We start from the raw sequence: 6,412 nt of genomic DNA, 5'->3' as shown, positions 1-6,412 counted from the left end.
GAAATCCGCCCGCGGGCGCGCCCCCCCGCCCCGCAGAGCCACGCCCCTGGAGAGGATGAGGGCGCTCCCTGTGGCCGCGACGGGGTGACCAGGTCTCGGTGTTCCCACACACCGCATTTGTTTTGATCTCGCTGCCTTTCCGCTGTTCCCGCGGCTCTGACACCGGTCCCAGGAGCCCGCACCCACTGGCTCCCGCCGACGTCCCTGACCAGCCCTTCTCCCCTCTCCCCCGGCCTCCGTGTGCGCACGGGGCCTGGGATAGGAAGTGAGGTACTCCCTGAATGATCACAGCTAACAGGGAAGTCCCTGGCTTGGCTCAGGGACCCCAAGCCCCAAGCCAAATAGCAAAGAGGCATCGGGCTAAGTCAGATCTATTTTGAGAGCGATCAAGTATAAATTAGGAAAATATGAAAACATTCACTGCATTCCTACTAGGGGTAAGATTGGTGTCCTGCGGCCACCATGTACTAGAGCAGCGATTTTCAACCGGTGCGCCGCAAGAATTTTTAAAACATGCAATCCCTGATTATTTAGTCAGGAGCACTGACCTCTTTCCCCTTTGTTAAATTTAAAAAATGACAATAGCCCTCTGGTGTGACTGCCCTGTAGTGAACCATAAATATATAGGTCATATAATAGAGTTGCATCTTATTGGTCACGCATAATAAGGTTGCATCTGATTGGTTAATTCTTGGTACCAGAAATCCTTATGTATAAGTATGGGCCACCTGACTTTTTAAAAAATCACTTTGGAGCAAAAAGGGTAGATAATTACTATTATTATTATTTTATTTTGAAATCAATCAAAATTATACCTATTTTTTTTACCTGATTGGCAAAAAATATATGTTTTGATGTGCTGCATGAGATGAAAATCGCTGCACTAGTGTTTTCCAAGCACATCATTCAACTCAAAAGTTGAGAAGGGAGGGAATGGAGAAAAGAAACAATTTTTTAAAAAATGTCTACAATCATTGATGCCATTACGTTTATCTTTTCTCAATTCAGTTAATGGGCTATCCTGGTTGTGGTGAACCAGCAGGAAACAATATCACAGACCAACAGCGGAAGGAGCGCTGTTTCCGCTGCAGAGAAGCTGAGGAGAGAGGCTGCTGGCTGGCTCCCAGTGTTTGGGGGCTGCCCTGGCACAAGGGGGACCGTTAGGTGCACACTTGGAGGCGGATGCAAGGTTTCCAAGGAAGAGCTTTTACAGGATCACAGGGGCTCCGAGTCTGCAGGTGTGGGGTAGGCACCTTTGTAAAGGCACGTATTGCACTGAGCAGGGAGCTGAAGGAGATCCCCTCTGAGGCCCCCCAAGACTCAGTGATTCTCCTGGAAAGCTGGGAGGGTGGGGGAGGGACAGTAGCCCCACTCGGAGAACACAGCTGCGACAGGAGTGCTGGTGGCAGTGCATGTGCCCTCCTGTGAAGCTTAGACACCCTGGTCACCGTCCCTTCCCTCCCCCGGGGACAAGAGCTGCGCCCCTTTCCCTTGTCGCCAGTTTTGCTCCCCACCTGTCACGGTCCTCGCGGCCAAGAGGGGCCACGTCTCTTCCATGTTCTTCCTTGCTCTCCAACGATGGTGGCGCCGAAGATCTTCCAGTTCCAGGAATCCTGGTCATGCCCCCCTCTCACCAGCAGCGAGCTTCTCTTATTCTCTAGGGCTCTAACCTGGACTCCAAGATAAATATTTAATGTAGAGGGTGCAACTGAGCTGACCAAGGTCCCCACTTCCTGCTTCTCACAAGGCTACCAGCGTCATCTCTATGGGAATAGAGAGCCAGCACACAGCTTTGTAGGAAGCGGCACAGGCTGTGCTGGAGCCCGGAGCTTTTCTCTGGGGCCGGTTTGACCTCTGCCTGTCTCCTGTCACCCAGGCTCTGCCGGGCTCACACCTCTCTCAGCTCGGAGCCTGCTTTGCTCTGGCGCCCATGGAAGTCACTCTCCTTCCCAGAGTCTTAGACTATGGGCTCAGCCCAAGGAGAAGCTTTGCAAGGCCCCCCACCCTGCTCCCTGAGGCCCACCAGCCACAGAAGAGAGGATCAGAGATCAGTGGGAACAGAAAGCATAAGGCACCATGACAAGCACTTTTTCTGCCCGTATTTAGAGACAAGAATCGTTCCTCTTTGAAAAGTGAGAGATGAAAGGGAAAAAAGCAGCAAAGTCCAGAGATTCAGCCCAGAACCAGGTGTCTGATTTCTCGACTCCTCCCTCCAGCCTCGGCTCTACTTGCTGCTGCCCCAGCCCGCAGACAGCTGGCATGGTTTAGTGAGAGGCTGGGGCTACAAGGCTGTGCTAGGTAACGCGGCTGTTGTCAGCAACAGAGCAGATTCAGATTCCTTTCATCCTAATGCATTATCTCCGGACTCCCTTATCATCTCACAGGCCCTCCCTCCGGGCGATTCTTCCCCCTGACCCCCCTCACCCCACCCCCTGGCACTACCTCTTGTCAGGGGGCCACCTCTGCCTTCTCAGAGCCACCTGAGCCATAGTAAACACAGTTATGTAACTGCTCTGTTTTCCTAGCCATCTGATCCTGTCAGCCGCATGCCCCATCCCCATCCTTTTGTTCTGAGGATTACCCCCAAGACACCCAGTCAACAGAGGTCTGTCCACATCCATCACCCTGAGGGGTGATTAGCCAAGAGACTACCAATAGATGTGGCTCTTCCCAAGTGGGGCGGGGGAAGAGGGTGCTGTACAGCTGTACAGGAATGCGGGTCACGGTGAAAACCAACCTCTGTCACCAAGAGGAAGGGTGAATGGAAATAGCACTGAAGTAATGTTTTATTGTGAGTAGGGTGAGCAGAGAATTCAGTTTTATTTCTCAAGTGGGAAAAAGGAAGCAAGGGATCCCAGGAGACATAAACCTGAACTCTCATTTCTTGAGGAGTGTGTTTATCCAGCACAGGGAGCCTGGCATTCGAGTGGCACGCTCAGATCTACCCTGAGCTGGCACCGGGCACTGTGCCCCAGCCCCCATATTAGACAACGGAGGGGTGCTGCTATTCCTTCTCCTCCACAGGGATGGACTCCGACACACTCTTCAGTTAGGCTTTAAGCGGGTTTTTATTTGTGCTCTCAGAAGAGTGCTCTCTTCCTGCCAGGAGAACTGAACAAGCAGACCAGAATGGATTAGCAAAGAAAGCACGGTTCCTTTCAAGGAGTTGGGACCTCTCTAGAGAGGAAGACCACATAGTGAGGAATTGAAACCAAGTCACTCAGGCATGAGAGTACAAATCCCGATGATGTTTCATCCTCTGGGCTCCACCCCTTTCTCCTGGGTCCCCTCCTGATTCCAGCTCCTGCCAATACCAAGTTCTCCTGATGGCCCTCGTCCAAGCCAAACCTTCCTGGGAACAGAAACAACTGAAGAGGAACATGAGAGACCCACAGTGAGGCTTGGAGGACCTCCCTAAGCTGGCAACAGCATGACCTGGGCCATCTGGAATCCAAGATTTGGGGTATCGTCCCTGTAAGGAAAGGGATCTCGAGTGAAAAAATTCCCACTCCAGGTCAGGTGTGGGCAGTATGGGCAGCCAGGGTGAATGAGTGTATCCCCATGGGAATAGAGAATAAGGCTTCCAGGCCTGCCTTGCACAGACCTCCTTTCTATAGCACCCATGATGGAACTGGGATCTATTCAGGCTCCTCAGTGTCAATCGCATGAATCCCCAAGGCTGTGAAAGGACTCGGCCTTTTGTCCAGTATCTAGTCTATCTCCAAGGAAGCCTCTGCCCTGGCATCACCCGCCGCTCCCTCTCCCCTCCGTTTATAGAAGAGCACACAGCACCAGGCGCAGATGGGGTGCCTTGGAGAACTGAGCTGGAGGAATGAGCCTCTTTTAGTTCTCACGAAAGTAAGAGCAAGCGGCTGACAGCTCTTCAGAAAGCAGAGTTTAAAAGGCAAGGATAAATAAGTGATGACCTCAGAGGGAAGCCCAGCCAAGTTGACTCAGCCACAAAGGGCACACAGACCAGGAGCTGGGAAACTAGGTCTGCATCAGCTTCTTTCCTAGCGCGGGCACACTCAGATAAGGAGGATAAGAGGACTGCGTTGCCGGCCAGTGGACATCGTGAGGTAGTGCTCTGGCCTCCAAACAAAGAATCGCCTTGTCTTCCCGCCGCCTTGAGTTCTGTGATGAACCTTCTCCTCAACTGCAGCAACATTATAAAGACGGCCTCATTTACCATTAAGTTACTAGCCCACTGCCTCAACATTGAAGACTTTTCCTAAAACCCGAAAGTCATGATACAAAAACAAGGCCATGCAATTACATAGAGCAGGCAAGGAAGTGGGACTGAGTGTCCAGGGAGAGGTAACCGTGAACTTGCATGCTAGTTCCTCATTTCCAGGCTTAAAAAAATTCTTTCTCATAACGCTGGAAATAAGGGTAAATATGGCCTCATTTCATTGAATGTTTAGCTGGGGTATAAGGACATTGCTAAGCCAGGACGCCATTTATTGGGAAAGATCCCAAAATGCATACTTGGCTTCTTTGAAATTAGAAATCTAGGCTCGTTTCCTGGCCTATAAATTGTACTGTGGCCCCTGATGTCACTGTACTTACTTACAGTGAACTTGCCTCACTCAGGCCTGCAGGCCCTGGGTTCCGACTTCCTACCTTCACTGCATAACCGATAGAATTCCCTCCTGGACACGCTGTCTACTCCAAGGGCCCTGCGCGCCTTTTCTATTCCTACCCCGTTGTTGCTCAGTGGAGATTACTTCTCCTTGTGAATCTGCGTATTTCTACTTGTCAGAGGAATCAAGAGGCTGGCCCAACACTGCCTTTCCTGAGCAGTCCAACTCACCTCCACATTCAACTCTTCTCTGGCTCCCGCAACTTCTCCTTAGAACTCATCCATGTCTATTATTAGGACCACATGCAGAGTTATTAAACCACCATCATAATTACTTCTATCTTTACAAGGATTTGGTTTTCTGGGACGTTTTCCTTCTGTGTCTTTAAGGAGCAGCCTGTCCTGGAGAAGCCACATGAAGAGCTGGGACTTGAATGTGTTAGTAGCGGGCAGAGTGCCAGGAAGGAGGTTGGGCAAGGGAGTGGGTGCTGAGTGGGAGAAGTAGAAACGCCACTGCAGCCCCCGAGCTGGTCTGAAACGAGCGGGTGCAAGTGGCAGAAGAGGCGTCTTTCTTTGTGAGGGGATTCCTTTCCTCGAGAGTGGGATTGCTTGGCATTTCCAGAGACCAGGCCAGACGTCAAAGTCAGGCTTTCTCCTCTTGTGGAAGCACCGAATGGTAAGAGCCAAGTATAAGTACCCCCACCAGGAAATAGACACAGGGAGCCAACATTTAATTTTAAGAGTGTTTTCTTTTTTTTTTTTTAAAGATGACTTCCAATTTACAGTAAGAAAGTTTTAACAAATTTTCTTGTTCACAAAACAGTTAATGATTTCTGCCAATAAATAACATTTCCACCATTTTCTTTAACATAACTGAAAAGCAAGTAATCTCTAAACACAAGGAAATAACCTATCATCCAGAAAAGCCTTAAAAAAAAGTACACCACCAGTTAACCGCATACATCTGACCACCTCGTTAGGAAGGAAAACCAGATCTTTTCTTGGAAAATACCTGCTGACATTTCTATTAGGAAAAACAGCTATTGGTCACAGTGCACCGAGAAAGGAAAAGTGAGGGTTCATGGCGGCATCTTCCAAAAGGTTCTCTGACAGACAAAAACGCATCTTTATTGCCACAAGTCAAGATCCAAGTTAGGCCTCCTCCCTATGACATGCACTGCACTTTGACATGGAAAAAAAGTTATTTGGAAACAGTTAGTCAAGGGAGTGAGGGAGTCTGGGCACGAACTTACAGGAAGGCAGTGTGCATGGCCCCACTTCAGAGCTGCCTGGAGGGACGGTCGACGGCCATGTCCTCACTTCTTGATCTTAAGCCACGTAGACTTGTCATGAGGATGTAGAAGAGAAGGTGCATAACCCTATCTCAGACAAAGGTGTTATTTAGCAAGGTTGCTGGGGCGGGAGGCCAAGGCCTCCTGGGAGGGAATATACTCTCCAGGATCATCTTCACCTTTGTGACTGCATAGATGAAGGCAGCAAACCCTGACCCCATTCACTTCGGCTGACTAGACAGAGGCAGGTCAGGTCCAGTCTCAGAGTAATACAGGCTCCCTCTTTCACACTGTCGAAGGCACAAAGCCCTACTGTTCATACAGGTCTCTGCTCGACTCAAGATAAGAGTAACAACCTTGTTTCTCGACCACACAACGTTCTTCCTCAACACCAGTGGTTCTCAACCTTCTGGCACTTTTAATACAGTTCCTCGTGGTGTGACCCAACCATAAAATTATTTTCGTTGCTACTTCGTAACTGTAATGTTGCTAGTGTTATGAATCGTAATGTAAATATCTGATATTCAGGATAGTCTTA

This window comes from Myotis lucifugus, unplaced genomic scaffold, assembly GCF_000147115.1.
Source record: "Myotis lucifugus unplaced genomic scaffold, Myoluc2.0 scaffold_328, whole genome shotgun sequence".
In the NCBI taxonomy this organism is placed as follows: domain Eukaryota; kingdom Metazoa; phylum Chordata; class Mammalia; order Chiroptera; family Vespertilionidae; genus Myotis; species Myotis lucifugus.
The sequence above is the reverse complement of the archived record's forward strand: the minus strand, read 5'-3'. Positions refer to the sequence as shown.